This window comes from Salarias fasciatus, chromosome 10, assembly GCF_902148845.1.
Source record: "Salarias fasciatus chromosome 10, fSalaFa1.1, whole genome shotgun sequence".
In the NCBI taxonomy this organism is placed as follows: Eukaryota; Metazoa; Chordata; class Actinopteri; order Blenniiformes; family Blenniidae; genus Salarias; species Salarias fasciatus.
The window spans coordinates 28,108,624-28,123,644 of NC_043754.1; positions in this window are offsets into that span (position 1 = coordinate 28,108,624).

A 15,021-nucleotide genomic window follows, 5' to 3' on the forward strand; every position below is an offset into this window, starting at 1 on the left:
AATTACATGTGTGTTACAGCATAATGGAATGCGTGTTCGAGTAATGACATGCGTGTTAGCGTAATGACATGCGTGTTACAGCATAATGACATGCGTGTTAGTGTAACCACATGCGTTTTACAGCGTAAACACATGCGTGTTACAGCGTAATGCATGCGTGTTAGTGTAATCACATGCGTGTTACAGTGTAATCATATACGTGTTACAGCAAATTTACAAGTGTGTTACAGCATAATGGCATGCGTGTTCGAGTATTGACATGCGTGTTCGCGTAATGACATGTGTGTTACAGCATAATGACATGCGTGTTAGTGTAACCACATGCGTTTTACAGCGTAAACACATGCGTGTTACAGCGTAATGGAATGCGTGTTAGTGTAATCAGATGCATGTTACAGTGTAATCATATACGTGTTACAGCAAAATTACATGTGTGTTACAGCATAATGGCATGCGTGTTAGAGTAATGACATGCGTGGTAGCTTAATGACATGTGTGTTACAGCGTAATGACATGCGTTTTAGTGTAATAACATGTGTGTTAGTGTAATCACATGCGTGTTAGTGTAATCACATGCATGTTACAGTGTAATCACATGCATATTACAGCGTAATGACATGCGTGTTAGAGTAATCACATGCGTGTTACAGCATTATGGCATGCGTGTTAGTGTAACCACATGCGTTTTACAGCGTAAACACATGCATATTACAGCGTAATGCATGCATGTTAGTGTAATCACATGCATGTTACAGTGTAATCATATACGTGTTACAGCGAAATTACATGTGTGTTACAGCATAATGGGATGCGTGTTAGAGTAATGACATGCGTGTTAGCGTAATGACATGTGTGTTACAGCACAATGACATGCGTGTTACAGCACAATGACATGCGTGTTAGTGTAGCCACATGCGTTTTACAGCGTAAACACATGCGTGTTACAGCGTAATGGCATGCGTGTTAGTGTGACCACATGCGTTTTACAGCGTAAACACATGCGTGTTACAGTGTAATGACATGCATGTTAGTGTAATCACATGTGTGCTACAGCGTAATGGCATGCGTGTTAGTGTAATCACATGCATATTACAGCGTAATGCATGCGTGTTAGTGTAATCACATGCGTGTTACAGTGTAATCATGTACGTGTTACAGCGAAATTACATGTGTGTTACAGGATAATGGGATGCGTGTTAGAGTAATGACATGCGTGTTAGCGTAATGACATGTGTGTTACAGCATAATGACATGCGTGTTAGTGTAACCACATGCGTTTTACAGCGTAAACACATGCGCATTACAGCGTAATGGCATGCGTGTTAGTGTAATCACATGCGTGTTACAGTGTAATCATATACGTGTTACAGCAAAATTACATGTGTGTTACAGCATAATGGCATGCGTGTTAGAGTATTGACATGCGTGGTAGCTTAATGACATGTGTGTTACAGCAAAATGACATGCTTGTTACTGTAACCACATGCGTTTTACAGCGTAAACACATGCGTGTTACAGCGTAATGGCATGCGTGCTTGTGTAATCACATGCCTGTTACAGCGTAATGGCATGCGTTTTTCGGCGTAATGACGTGTGTTACAGCGAAATGACATGCATGTTAGTGTCATCACATGCGTGCTAAAGCATAATGGCATGTGTGTTAGAGTAATGACATGCGTGGTAGCTTAATGACATGTGTGTTACAGCATAATGACATGCGTGTTAGTGTAACCACATGCGTTTTACAGCGTAAACACATGCGTGTTACAGCGTAATGGCATGCGTGCTCGTGTAATCACATGCCTGTTACAGCGTAATGGCATGCGTGTTAGTATAATGATATGTGTGTTACAGTGTAATGACATGCATGTTAGTGTAATCACATGCGTGTTAGTGTAATCACATGCATGTTACAGCAAAATTACATGTGTGTTACAGCATAATGGCATGTCTGTTAGAGTAATGACATGCGTGGTAGCTTAATGACATGTGTGTTACAGCGTGTTAGTGTAATGACATGTGTTTCAGTGTAATGACATGCGTGTTAGCGTAATGACATGCGTGCTATAGCGTAATGACATGCGTGTTAGTGTAATGGCATGTCTGTTACAGCGTTACGACATGTGTGTTAGTGTAATGTCATGTGTGTTACAGCATAATGACATGCGTGTTAGTCTAATCACATGCGTGTTGCAGTGTAATCCTATGCGTGTCACAGCAAAATTACATGTGTGTTACAGCATAATGGAATGCGTGTTCGAGTAATGACATGCGTGTTAGCGTAATGACATGCGTGTTACAGCATAATGACATGCGTGTTAGTGTAACCACATGCGTTTTACAGCGTAAACACATGCGTGTTACAGCGTAATGCATGCGTGTTAGTGTAATCACATGCGTGTTACAGTGTAATCATATACGTGTTACAGCAAAATTACAAGTGTGTTACAGCATAATGGCATGCGTGTTCGAGTATTGACATGCGTGTTCGCGTAATGACATGTGTGTTACAGCATAATGACATGCGTGTTAGTGTAACCACATGCGTTTTACAGCGTAAACACATGCGTGTTACAGCGTAATGGAATGCGTGTTAGTGTAATCAGATGCATGTTACAGTGTAATCATATACGTGTTACAGCAAAATTACATGTGTGTTACAGCATAATGGCATGCGTGTTAGAGTAATGACATGCGTGGTAGCTTAATGACATGTGTGTTACAGCGTAATGACATGCGTTTTAGTGTAATAACATGTGTGTTAGCGTAATCACATGCGTGTTAGTGTAATCACATGCATGTTACAGTGTAATCACATGCATATTACAGCGTAATGACATGCGTGTTAGAGTAATCACATGCGTGTTACAGCATTATGGCATGCGTGTTAGTGTAACCACATGCGTTTTACAGCGTAAACACATGCATATTACAGCGTAATGCATGCATGTTAGTGTAATCACATGCATGTTACAGTGTAATCATATACGTGTTACAGCGAAATTACATGTGTGTTACAGCATAATGGGATGCGTGTTAGAGTAATGACATGCGTGTTAGCGTAATGACATGTGTGTTACAGCACAATGACATGCGTGTTACAGCACAATGACATGCGTGTTAGTGTAGCCACATGCGTTTTACAGCGTAAACACATGCGTGTTACAGCGTAATGGCATGCGTGTTAGTGTGACCACATGCGTTTTACAGCGTAAACACATGCGTGTTACAGTGTAATGACATGCATGTTAGTGTAATCACATGTGTGCTACAGCATAATGGCATGCGTGTTAGTGTAATCACATGCATATTACAGCGTAAAGCATGCGTGTTAGTGTAATCACATGCGTGTTACAGTGTAATCATGTACGTGTTACAGCGAAATTACATGTGTGTTACAGGATAATGGGATGTGTGTTAGAGTAATGACATGCGTGTTAGCGTAATGACATGTGTGTTACAGCATAATGACATGCGTGTTAGTGTAACCACATGCGTTTTACAGCGTAAACACATGCGCATTACAGCGTAATGGCATGCGTGTTAGTGTAATCACATGCGTGTTACAGTGTAATCATATACGTGTTACAGCAAAATTACATGTGTGTTACAGCATAATGGCATGCGTGTTAGAGTATTGACATGCGTGGTAGCTTAATGACATGTGTGTTACAGCAAAATGACATGCTTGTTACTGTAACCACATGCGTTTTACAGCGTAAACACATGCGTGTTACAGCGTAATGGCATGCGTGCTTGTGTAATCACATGCCTGTTACAGCGTAATGGCATGCGTTTTTCGGCGTAATGACGTGTGTTACAGCGAAATGACATGCATGTTAGTGTCATCACATGCGTGCTAAAGCATAATGGCATGCGTGTTAGTGTAATCACATGCGTTTTACAGCGTAAACACATGCGTGTTACAGCGCAATGCATGCATGTTTGTGTAATCACATGCGTGTTACAGTGTAATCATATACGTGTTACAGCAAAATTACAAGTGTATTGCAGCATAATGGCATGCGTGTTAGAGTAATGACATGCGTGGTAGCTTAATGACATGTGTGTTACAGCGTAATGACATGCGTGTTAGTGTAATAACATGTGTGTTAGTGTAATCACATGCGTGTTAGTGTAATGACATGTCTGTTACAGCGTTATGACATGTGTGTTAGTGTAATGTCATGTGTGTTACAACATAATGACATGCATGTTAGTCTAATCACATGCGTGTTGCAGTGTAATCATATGCGTGTTACAGCAAAATTACATGTGTGTTACAGCATAATGGAATGCGTGTTAGAGTAATGACATGCGTGTTAGCGTAATGACATGTTGTTACAGCATAATGACATGCGTGTTAGTGTAACCACATGCGTTTTACAGCGTAAACACATGCGTGTTACAGCGCAATGCATGCATGTTAGTGTAATCACATGCGTGTTACAGTGTAATCATATACGTGTTACAGCAAAATTACAAGTGTATTGCAGCATAATGGCATGCGTGTTAGAGTAATGACATGCGTGTTAGCGTAATGACATGTGTGTTACAGCATAATGACATGCGTGTTAGTGTAACTACATGCATTTTACAGCGTAAACAGATGCGTGTTACAGCGTAATGGCATGCGTGTTAGTGTAATCACATGCGTGTTACATTGTAATCATACGTGTTACAGCAAAATTACATGTGTGTTACAGCATAATGGCATGTGTGTTAGAGTAATGACATGCGTGGTAGCTTAATGACATGTGTGTTACAGCATAATGACATGCTTGTTAGTGTAACCACATGCGTTTTACAGCGTAAACACATGCGTGTTACAGCGTAATGGCATGCGTGCTCGTGTAATCACATGCCTGTTACAGCGTAATGGCATGCGTGTTAGTATAATGATATGTGTGTTACAGTGTAATGACATGCATGTTAGTGTAATCACATGCGTGTTAGTGTAATCACATGCATGTTACAGCAAAATTACATGTGTGTTACAGCATAATGGCATGTCTGTTAGAGTAATGACATGCGTGGTAGCTTAATGACATGTGTGTTACAGCGTGTTAGTGTAATGACATGTGTTTCAGTGTAATGACATGCGTGTTAGCGTAATGACATGCGTGCTATAGCGTAATGACATGCGTGTTAGTGTAATGGCATGTCTGTTACAGCGTTACGACATGTGTGTTAGTGTAATGTCATGTGTGTTACAGCATAATGACATGCGTGTTAGTCTAATCACATGCGTGTTGCAGTGTAATCCTATGCGTGTCACAGCAAAATTACATGTGTGTTACAGCATAATGGAATGCGTGTTCGAGTAATGACATGCGTGTTAGCGTAATGACATGCGTGTTACAGCATAATGACATGCGTGTTAGTGTAACCACATGCGTTTTACAGCGTAAACACATGCGTGTTACAGCGTAATGCATGCGTGTTAGTGTAATCACATGCGTGTTACAGTGTAATCATATACGTGTTACAGCAAATTTACAAGTGTGTTACAGCATAATGGCATGCGTGTTCGAGTATTGACATGCGTGTTCGCGTAATGACATGTGTGTTACAGCATAATGACATGCGTGTTAGTGTAACCACATGCGTTTTACAGCGTAAACACATGCGTGTTACAGCGTAATGGAATGCGTGTTAGTGTAATCAGATGCATGTTACAGTGTAATCATATACGTGTTACAGCAAAATTACATGTGTGTTACAGCATAATGGCATGCGTGTTAGAGTAATGACATGCGTGGTAGCTTAATGACATGTGTGTTACAGCGTAATGACATGCGTTTTAGTGTAATAACATGTGTGTTAGCGTAATCACATGCGTGTTAGTGTAATCACATGCATGTTACAGTGTAATCACATGCATATTACAGCGTAATGACATGCGTGTTAGAGTAATCACATGCGTGTTACAGCATTATGGCATGCGTGTTAGTGTAACCACATGCGTTTTACAGCGTAAACACATGCATATTACAGCGTAATGCATGCATGTTAGTGTAATCACATGCATGTTACAGTGTAATCATATACGTGTTACAGCGAAATTACATGTGTGTTACAGCATAATGGGATGCGTGTTAGAGTAATGACATGCGTGTTAGCGTAATGACATGTGTGTTACAGCACAATGACATGCGTGTTACAGCACAATGACATGCGTGTTAGTGTAGCCACATGCGTTTTACAGCGTAAACACATGCGTGTTACAGCGTAATGGCATGCGTGTTAGTGTGACCACATGCGTTTTACAGCGTAAACACATGCGTGTTACAGTGTAATGACATGCATGTTAGTGTAATCACATGTGTGCTACAGCGTAATGGCATGCGTGTTAGTGTAATCACATGCATATTACAGCGTAATGCATGCGTGTTAGTGTAATCACATGCGTGTTACAGTGTAATCATGTACGTGTTACAGCGAAATTACATGTGTGTTACAGGATAATGGGATGCGTGTTAGAGTAATGACATGCGTGTTAGCGTAATGACATGTGTGTTACAGCATAATGACATGCGTGTTAGTGTAACCACATGCGTTTTACAGCGTAAACACATGCGCATTACAGCGTAATGGCATGCGTGTTAGTGTAATCACATGCGTGTTACAGTGTAATCATATACGTGTTACAGCAAAATTACATGTGTGTTACAGCATAATGGCATGCGTGTTAGAGTATTGACATGCGTGGTAGCTTAATGACATGTGTGTTACAGCAAAATGACATGCTTGTTACTGTAACCACATGCGTTTTACAGCGTAAACACATGCGTGTTACAGCGTAATGGCATGCGTGCTTGTGTAATCACATGCCTGTTACAGCGTAATGGCATGCGTTTTTTCGGCGTAATGACGTGTGTTACAGCGAAATGACATGCATGTTAGTGTCATCACATGCGTGCTAAAGCATAATGGCATGTGTGTTAGAGTAATGACATGCGTGGTAGCTTAATGACATGTGTGTTACAGCATAATGACATGCTTGTTAGTGTAACCACATGCGTTTTACAGCGTAAACACATGCGTGTTACAGCGTAATGGCATGCGTGCTCGTGTAATCACATGCCTGTTACAGCGTAATGGCATGCGTGTTAGTATAATGATATGTGTGTTACAGTGTAATGACATGCATGTTAGTGTAATCACATGCGTGTTAGTGTAATCACATGCATGTTACAGCAAAATTACATGTGTGTTACAGCATAATGGCATGTCTGTTAGAGTAATGACATGCGTGGTAGCTTAATGACATGTGTGTTACAGCGTGTTAGTGTAATGACATGTGTTTCAGTGTAATGACATGCGTGTTAGCGTAATGACATGCGTGCTATAGCGTAATGACATGCGTGTTAGTGTAATGGCATGTCTGTTACAGCGTTACGACATGTGTGTTAGTGTAATGTCATGTGTGTTACAGCATAATGACATGCGTGTTAGTCTAATCACATGCGTGTTGCAGTGTAATCCTATGCGTGTCACAGCAAAATTACATGTGTGTTACAGCATAATGGAATGCGTGTTCGAGTAATGACATGCGTGTTAGCGTAATGACATGCGTGTTACAGCATAATGACATGCGTGTTAGTGTAACCACATGCGTTTTACAGCGTAAACACATGCGTGTTACAGCGTAATGCATGCGTGTTAGTGTAATCACATGCGTGTTACAGTGTAATCATATACGTGTTACAGCAAAATTACAAGTGTGTTACAGCATAATGGCATGCGTGTTCGAGTATTGACATGCGTGTTCGCGTAATGACATGTGTGTTACAGCATAATGACATGCGTGTTAGTGTAACCACATGCGTTTTACAGCGTAAACACATGCGTGTTACAGCGTAATGGAATGCGTGTTAGTGTAATCAGATGCATGTTACAGTGTAATCATATACGTGTTACAGCAAAATTACATGTGTGTTACAGCATAATGGCATGCGTGTTAGAGTAATGACATGCGTGGTAGCTTAATGACATGTGTGTTACAGCGTAATGACATGCGTTTTAGTGTAATAACATGTGTGTTAGCGTAATCACATGCGTGTTAGTGTAATCACATGCATGTTACAGTGTAATCACATGCATATTACAGCGTAATGACATGCGTGTTAGAGTAATCACATGCGTGTTACAGCATTATGGCATGCGTGTTAGTGTAACCACATGCGTTTTACAGCGTAAACACATGCATATTACAGCGTAATGCATGCATGTTAGTGTAATCACATGCATGTTACAGTGTAATCATATACGTGTTACAGCGAAATTACATGTGTGTTACAGCATAATGGGATGCGTGTTAGAGTAATGACATGCGTGTTAGCGTAATGACATGTGTGTTACAGCACAATGACATGCGTGTTACAGCACAATGACATGCGTGTTAGTGTAGCCACATGCGTTTTACAGCGTAAACACATGCGTGTTACAGCGTAATGGCATGCGTGTTAGTGTGACCACATGCGTTTTACAGCGTAAACACATGCGTGTTACAGTGTAATGACATGCATGTTAGTGTAATCACATGTGTGCTACAGCATAATGGCATGCGTGTTAGTGTAATCACATGCATATTACAGCGTAAAGCATGCGTGTTAGTGTAATCACATGCGTGTTACAGTGTAATCATGTACGTGTTACAGCGAAATTACATGTGTGTTACAGGATAATGGGATGCGTGTTAGAGTAATGACATGCGTGTTAGCGTAATGACATGTGTGTTACAGCATAATGACATGCGTGTTAGTGTAACCACATGCGTTTTACAGCGTAAACACATGCGCATTACAGCGTAATGGCATGCGTGTTAGTGTAATCACATGCGTGTTACAGTGTAATCATATACGTGTTACAGCAAAATTACATGTGTGTTACAGCATAATGGCATGCGTGTTAGAGTATTGACATGCGTGGTAGCTTAATGACATGTGTGTTACAGCAAAATGACATGCTTGTTACTGTAACCACATGCGTTTTACAGCGTAAACACATGCGTGTTACAGCGTAATGGCATGCGTGCTTGTGTAATCACATGCCTGTTACAGCGTAATGGCATGCGTTTTTCGGCGTAATGACGTGTGTTACAGCGAAATGACATGCATGTTAGTGTCATCACATGCGTGCTAAAGCATAATGGCATGCGTGTTAGTGTAATCACATGCATATTACAGCGTAATGACATGCGTGTTAGAGTAATCACATGCGTGTTACAGCATTATGGCATGCATGTTAGAGTAATCACATGCGTGTTACAGCGTTATGGCATGCGTGTTAGTGTAACCACATGCGTTTTACAGTGTAAACACATGCGTGTTACAGCGTAATGCATGCGTGTTAGTGTAATCACATGCGTGTTACAGTGTAATCATATACGTGTTACAGCAAAATTACAAGTGTGTTACAGCATAATGGCATGCGTGTTAGAGTAATGACATGCATGGTAGCTTAATGACATGTGTGTTACAGCATAATGACATGCTTGTTAGTGTAACCACATGCGTTTTACAGCGTAACCACGTGCGTGTTACAGCGTAATGGTAATCACATGCCTGTTACAGCGTAATGAAATGCGTTTTTCGGCGTAATGACGTGTGTTACAGCAAAATGACATGCGTGTTAGTATAATGATATGTGTGTTACAGTGTAATGACATGCATGTTAGTGTAATCACATGCGTGCTACAGCATAATGGCATGCGTGTTAGTGTAATCACATGCGTGTTACAGCGTTATGGCATGCGTGTTAGTGTAATCACATGCGTGTTACAGCGTTATGGCATGCGTGTTAGTGCAACCACATGCGTTTTACAGCGTAAACACATGCGTATTACAGCGTAATGCATGCGTGTTAGTGTAATCACATGCGTGTTACAGTGTAATCATGTACGTGTTACAGCGAAATTACATGTGTGTTACAGCATAATGGGATGCGTGTTAGAGTAATGACATGCGTGTTAGCGTAATGACATGTGTGTTACAGCGTAATGACATGCGTGTTAGTGTAATAACATGTGTGTTAGTGTAATAACATGTGTGTTAGTGTAATCACATGCGTGTTAGTGTAATCACATGCGTGTTAGTGTAATCACATGCATGTTACAGTGTAATCACATGCATGTTACAGCATAATTACATGTGTGTTACAGCATAATGACATGCGTGTTAGAGTAATGACATGTGTGTTACAGAATAATGACATGTGTGTTAGTGTAATGACATGTGTGTTACAGTAATGACATGCGTGTTAGTGTAATCACATGCGTGTTACAGTGTAATCACATGTGTGTCACAGCATAATTACATGCGTGTTACAGCATAATGACATGCGTGTTAGAGTAATGACATGTGTGTTACAGAATAATGACATGTGTGTTAGTGTAATGACATGTGTGTTACAGTAATGACATGCGTGTTAGTGTAATCACATGCGTGTTACAGTGTAATCACATGCGTGTTACAGCATAATTACGTGTGTGTTGTGGAAATTCTTTTAATAAATGCACCAACGATGAGTTCCTTATTGGTTCCTTTATTTCCAGTTGCAACAGGAGAGAAGTCACGGCTGCTCAGTCAGTGTGAGTTCTAAAGTTCTGTGATACAGACTGATATTTATACCCCGCCCTGAACCCCTGGGGCCAGGGGCCTTTGAGGATGAAGTGGTCTTTGAGGCTGCCTTCAGTCAAGAAGGGAAACATATTTAACATTTGAAGTGACAAAGGAAGAGAAAACCCCAACAACCCAATCCACTTCAACCCCTGTGGCTGCTGATGCATCTTAGAAGAATAGCATACAATCCACTTGATTCATTCACGGGAACTCACAGTTTTTCAACTTTCATCACCTTTTCCCAAAACTGCTTTCTCTCAAGCTGGAAAGCGCGCTTTTGAAACTTTTGGATATTTCATCAAAAACTGCTCAAACGGGGACTGTTGAAGCTTAAATATGAAGGATTTATCAGTTACATGCAGTTTCAACTTGATTTATTCACGGGAACTCACAGTTTTTCAACTTTCATCAATGTGATCTCAAAACCTGCTTTCTCTCGGGCTGGGAAGCGCGTTTTTGAAACTTTTGGATATTTCATGAAAAACTGCTCAAACTGGGACTGTTGAAGCTTAAACATGATGGATTTATCACTTTCAAGCAGTTTCCACTTGATTCATTCACGGGAACTCACAGTTTTTCAACTTTCATGGCTCTGTGCCGAAACCTGCTTTCTCTCGGGCTGGGAAGCGCGTTTTTGAAACTTTTGGATATTTCATGAAAAACTGCTCAAACTGGGACTGTTGCAGCTTAAACATGATGGATTTATCACTTTCAAGCAGTTTCCACTTGATTCATTCACGGGAATTCGCAGTTTTTCAACTTTCATCGCTCTGTGCCGAAACCTGCTTTCTCTCGGGCTGGGAAGCGCGTTTTTGAAACTTTTGGATATTTCATGAAAGACTGCTCAAACTGGGACTGTTGAAGCTCAAACATGATGGATTTATCACTTTCAAGCAGTTTCCACTTGATTCATTCACGGGAACTCACAGTTTTTCAACTTTCATCGCTCTGTGCCGAAACCTGCTTTCTCTCGGGCTGGGAAGCGCGTTTTTGAAACTTTTGGATATTTCATGAAAAACTGCTCAAACTGGGACTGTTGAAGCTTAAATATGAAGGATTTATCAGTTACATGCAGTTTCCACTTGATTTATTCACGGGAACTCACAGTTTTTCAACTTTCATCACCTTTTCCCAAAACTGCTTTCTCTCAAGCTGGAAAGCGCGCTTTTGAAACTTTTGGATATTTCATCAAAAACTGCTCAAACTGGGACTGTTGAAGCTTAAATATGAAGGATTTATCAGTTACATGCAGTTTCAACTTGATTTATTCACGGGAACTCACAGTTTTTCAACTTTCATCAATGTGATCTCAAAACCTGCTTTCTCTCGGGCTGGGAAGCGCGTTTTTGAAACTTTTGGATATTTCATGAAAAACTGCTCAAACTGGGACTGTTGAAGCTTAAACATGATGGATTTATCACTTTCAAGCAGTTTCCACTTGATTCATTCACGGGAACTCACAGTTTTTCAACTTTCATCGCTCTGTGCCGAAACCTGCTTTCTCTCGGGCTGGGACGCGCGTTTTTGAAACTTTTGGATATTTCATGAAAAACTGCTCAAACTGGGACTGTTGAAGCTTAAACATGATGGATTTATCACTTTCAAGCAGTTTCCACTTGATTCATTCACGGGAACTGACAGTTTTTCAACTTTCATCGCTCTGTGCCGAAACCTGCTTTCTCTCGGGCTGGGAAGCGCGTTTTTGAAACTTTTGGATATTTCATGAAAAACTGCTCAAACTGGGACTGTTGAAGCTTAAACATGATGGATTTATCACTTTCAAGCAGTTTCCACTTGATTCATTCACGGGAACTCACAGTTTTTCAACTTTCATCGCTCTGTGCCCAAACCTGCTTTCTCTCGGGCTGGGAAGCGCGTTTTTGAAACTTTTGGATGTTTCATGAAAAACTGCTCAAACTGGGACTGTTGAAGCTTAAACATGATGGATTTATCACTTTCAAGCAGTTTCCACTTGATTTATTCAGGGGAACTCCTAGTTTTTCAACTTTCATCGCTCTGTGCCGAAACCTGCTTTCTCTCGGGCTGGGAAGCGCGTTTTTGAAACTTTTGGATAGTTCATGAAAAACTGCTCAAACTGGGACTGTTGAAGCTTAAACATGATGGATTTATCACTTTCAAGCAGTTTCCACTTGATTCATTCACGGGAACTCACAGTTTTTCAACTTTCATCGCTCTGTGCCCAAACCTGCTTTCTCTCGGGCTGGGAAGCGCGTTTTTGAAACTTTTGGATGTTTCATGAAAAACTGCTCAAACTGGGACTGTTGAAGCTTAAACATGATGGATTTATCACTTTCAAGCAGTTTCCACTTGATTTATTCAGGGGAACTCCCAGTTTTTCAACTTTCATCGCTCTGTGCCGAAACCTGCTTTCTCTCGGGCTGGGAAGCGCGTTTTTGAAACTTTTGGATAGTTCATGAAAAACTGCTCAAACTGGGACTGTTGAAGCTTAAACATGATGGATTTATCACTTTCAAGCAGTTTCCACTTGATTCATTCACGGGAACTCACAGTTTTTCAACTTTCATCGCTCTGTGCCCAAACCTGCTTTCTCTCGGGCTGGGAAGCGCGTTTTTGAAACTTTTGGATGTTTCATGAAAAACTGCTCAAACTGGGACTGTTGAAGCTTAAACATGATGGATTTATCACTTTCAAGCAGTTTCCACTTGATTCATTCACGGGAACTCTCAGTTTTTCAACTTTCATCGCTCTGTGCCGAAACCTGCTTTCTCTCGGGCTGGGAAGCGCGTTTTTGAAACTTTTGGATATTTCATGAAAAACTGCTCAAACTGGGACTGTTGTATCTTAAACATGATGGATTTATCACTTTCAAGCAGTTTCCACTTGATTCATTCACGGGAACTCACAGTTTTTCAACTTTCATCGCTCTGTGCCGAAACCTGCTTTCTCTCGGGCTGGGAAGCGCGTTTTTGGAAATCTCTTGATATTTCATGAAAAACTGCTCAAACTGGGACTGTTGAAGCTTAAACATGATGGATTTATCACTTTCAAGCAGTTTCCACTTGATTCATTCACGGGAACTCACAGTTTTTCAACTTTCATCGCTCTGTGCCGAAACCTGCTTTCTCTCGGGCTGGGAAGCGCGTTTTTGAAATCTCTAGATATTTCATGAAAAACTGCTCAAACTGGGACTGTTGAAGCTTAAACATGATGGATTTATCACTTTCAAGCAGTTTCCACTTGATTCATTCACGGGAACTCACACTTTTTCAACTTTCATCGCTCTGTGCCGAAACCTGCTTTCTCTCGGGCTGGGAAGCGCGTTTTTGAAACTTTTGGATGTTTCATGAAAAACTGCTCAAACTGGGACTGTTGAAGCTTAAACATGATGGATTTATCACTTTCAAGCAGTTTCCACTTGATTTATTCAGGGGAACTCCCAGTTTTTCAACTTTCATCGCTCTGTGTCGAAACCTGCTTTCTCTCGGGCTGGGAAGCGCGTTTTTGAAACTTTTGGATATTTCATGAAAAACTGCTCAAACTGGGACTGTTGAAGCTTAAACATGATGGATTTATCACTTTCAAGCAGTTTCCACTTGATTCATTCACGGGAACTGACAGTTTTTCAACTTTCATCGCTCTGTGCCCAAACCTGCTTTCTCTCGGGCTGGGAAGCGCGTTTTTGAAACTTTTGGATATTTCATGAAAAACTGCTCAAACTGGGACTGTTGAAGCTTAAACATGATGGATTTATCACTTTCAAGCAGTTTCCACTTGATTCATTCACGGGAACTCACAGTTTTTCAACTTTCATCGCTCTGTGCCGAAACCTGCTTTCTCTCGAGCTGGGAAGCGCGTTTTTGAAACTTTTGGATATTTCATGAAAAACTGCTCAAACTGGGACTGTTGAAGCTTAAACATGATGGATTTATCACTTTCAAGCAGTTTCCACTTGATTCATTCACGGGAACTCACAGTTTTTCAACTTTCATCGCTGTGTGCCGAAACCTGCTTTCTCTCGGGCTGGGAAGCGCGTTTTTGAAACTTTTGGATATTTCATGAAAAACTGCTCAAACTGGGACTGTTGAAGCTTAAACATGATGGATTTATCACTTTCAAGCAGTTTCCACTTGATTCATTCACGGGAACTCACAGTTTTTCAACTTTCATCATCGCTCTGTGCCGAAACCTGCTTTCTCTCGGGCTGGGAAGCGCGTTTTTGAAACTTTTATATATTTAATGAAAAACTGCTCAAACTGGGACTGTTGAAGCTTAAACATGATGGATTTATCACTTTCAAGCAGTTTCCACTTGATTCATTCACGGGAACTGACAGTTTTTCAACTTTCATCGCTCTGTGCCCAAACCTGCTTTCTCTCGGGCTGGGAAGCGCGTTTTTGAAACTTTTGGATATTTC